The following is a 3,051-nucleotide window of genomic DNA, read 5'->3' as shown; positions in this document are numbered from 1 at the left end:
AAAATGAACAGCACCGTCAACTTACCCCTCAGAAAGGGACAGAGGGGTCCTCTTTGGGGTAACCCTCCGGTGTGAGAATAAGTATTCGTAGGAGAAGATAATGTTATCAGAGTAAGGAAATCTGGGGAGTATTGCTTAATAGCTGAATACTCTGTAATTTCCTGTGATGGTGAGTGTTACTGACTGTAACTGTCTGTGAGTGAATGTGATTGAATATGATTGAATGTGAATGAATGTGTTACTGGCTGTAACTGTGTGTTGTTGGATGATCTTTTCCTTGTGGAGTTGATGCTGTATTTATAGTGCTAGGGTTTCCACTGATTGGGCTCAGCCTTGTTGGCCTCCTCCAATTGCTCTGCGCCACGTGTCCTCTGGGACACCTGGTGCTTTCTCATTGTTTGTAATCACGTGGTAGCACATGTGTTATGCTGAGTTGTCCACCTTTCATTTGGCAGCTGTCAACATTAGCATATTCTTATTCCTTAAAAAGATACATTCTGGAAGGTTGTCTGACGTGCACAATCAAGGTTGCCCTAATCCTGATTTGGATAAGGACGAGGTTGATTATGTGCATGTGTGATACGCGCCTATCCTGAGGATGCGCGAGGTCTTCTCTTTATTCTCACGCGCAGATGTTTCATGCGCAGATGTGATATGCACGAGCATGTGATATGCGCCACGCGCATATGTGATGCCTGAGCATCTGTGGTGCCTGGGCATATGATGCCTGAGCATGTGTGATGCCTGAGCATGTGTGGTGCCTGGGCATATGATGCCTGAGCATATGTGATATGCGCCATGCGCATAGGTTTTGGCTTTGTGCCTTCATAATGTCTTGATTTCAAGTCACTTGTCTGTATCTTTGTGGGTTGACCCGCCTCGCTCGGTGTTGAGGCGGGTACATACCTCTTCAACGAACATGTTCATTTTTAACGAACGAACATGAACACAAAGATTTGTTTGTTAAGTGTTCGTGATCGTATTTGTTTAAATTTAAACGAACAAACACGGGCATGCCTTTGTTCATGTCTGTTCGGTTCGTTTACAAGCCTATATGTAATTATATGATAATCACTTATGAAACAAATTGAAAATTGAGTTGAATGAGAAATTTTGCAACCCACGAGTTACAAACATAAAAATCAACTTCAAATTACAAAGTAGCATGGTCAACCTGACCGGACTAACCCGAAACCCGAATAACCCGAACCCGAACCTTAATAGGGTCGGGTTTCGGGTTAGATATTTTTAAGAAAAACCCGATTAACCCGACCCAATTAACCCGAAACCCGATCGGGTTACCCTGATAAACACCCCTACTCATACCTACACCAGTAGGTATGAGTTAAATATGGTAATTCGTAGTTATCACAACCTTTCTATCAACGTTTGTTTATTGCTCACATTAAATGTGCCTCTATAATACTAATATATAAATAATTAAACTTTAAATAACTAACTTTTATATGTTAACATCAAATACACTCGTCCGGCTTGGGCTATCTTTAGCCATTGGGGCCCGTGTAAAGAATATCCGGCTCGTTACTTAGTTGGCCGTTTAAAAAGAAAAAACATCAAATACACTCAAAACACGTGTACATTAAATTAAACATATGAAAATGTCAATTCAACCTTGAAGTCCCCACCTTCGTGGAAACACACACCACACGAACCAAACACTGCTTCCACTTGTACACCTCCCTGTATCCAACCTGTCTGTTCTCCCACACCGATTCATTTCATTCACCTTCCAAGAACCACACTCCACCTTCCATCTTATATACCACACACCTCAACACATCTCCTTCCAAATTCAACTCAAATCATATCAACTCAAACAAATTACACAATACAATACAATGGCAACTGCAAATCAACCACAGTTTGAAGATTACCTACCACTTATGGCAGATAAACTAGGTGGTGATGGTTTAATTGAAGAGCTATGTAAAGGGTTTCAGCTACTGATGGATGCTGATAAGGGTGTCATCACGTTTGATAGTTTGAAGAAGAACTCATCGGTTTTGGGGCTTGGAGACTTGAGTGATGAGGATATTATTAGTATGTTGAGAGAAGGTGATTTTGATGGAGATGGTGGGCTTAATCAGATGGAGTTTTGTGTGCTTATGTTTAGATTAAGTCCTGATTTGATGGGTCAGTCTGAGTTGTTGCTGGATGAGGCTTTAGAACAGGAGTTTAGTGGTTTTTGATGTTTAATTGTGGGATTGGATTATTGTTTGGTTTTATAGATGGATTAATTGATTAAAATTGTTGATAATGTGTTTGGATTATTATTATTTTTTAACCGTGGTTTTTTGCCCAATTATTTTCTTCGTTGCTAAACAAGAAACTGAAAACCCTAAATTGTAATTGAAAATTTCTGAGATTATGAGTTGATTGAGAAATTGATGGTTCGTTTGATGATTTGTCGATGATCAAGTTTTGTGGTTCGTCAATGGCGTGCTGTTACTAAGGCTATGTGTATGGGGTGTGGTGATAAGCAGCCCTATCCTTTGTTAAAACCATTACACCACCTCCTAAGAGGGGTGCCACCACTCTCGCCGCCAAGACTTTAACAAGAGTGAAGAAGAAAAGGAAGTAGTGTGGGGGTGGAGGTGCTTTAACAAACCAAAGTTATAACTACTAAAGTTCTATTGCTTACATGACACTTTAACATGTCATTTTTGTTGGGTTTTATACAAGATTATCAAAGTTCAAATTAACCATATTTAACAAGAAAACGCAACGGAAGCTTAGATTTTAAAACTTGTTATGAACATACCATTATGTTAAAACTAAAACCCGGAGAACAAGGATCAATATTACAAGAACAAAATGCTCACAAAATGTAAGTTGTACCTTCTTATACCTTATAAGAAGATGTAGGTGGATGAAGAAGATGATGTCTTCAAATGGCAAGGTTGCAAAGGAGAAACCCTCAAACTTTGTATACCCCAAGCTTTTGAGCAACAACACCAACTTGTTGCTAGGATTATAACACTTGAACAAGCTCACAAAACACCCAATTTTTCTGCCCAAAATGGCCGTGAG

The 3,051-nt window shown here is 39.7% G+C and overlaps 1 pseudogene; it reads left to right on the top strand.

Annotated features, from left to right (window-relative positions):
* Positions 1-1,805: 1,805 nt before the first annotated feature.
* Positions 1,806-2,305, top strand: LOC143558235 (calcium-binding protein PBP1 pseudogene; annotated as a pseudogene).
* The last annotated feature ends 746 nt before the right edge of the window (positions 2,306-3,051 follow it).

The sequence above is a fragment of the Bidens hawaiensis genome, unplaced genomic scaffold (genome assembly GCF_021521415.1).
Source record: "Bidens hawaiensis isolate Kalapana, Puna unplaced genomic scaffold, B.hawaiensis_p1.1 tig00019368_1, whole genome shotgun sequence".
In the NCBI taxonomy this organism is placed as follows: Eukaryota; Viridiplantae; Streptophyta; class Magnoliopsida; order Asterales; family Asteraceae; genus Bidens; species Bidens hawaiensis.
The sequence above is the reverse complement of the archived record's forward strand: the minus strand, read 5'-3'. Positions and strand labels throughout refer to the sequence as shown.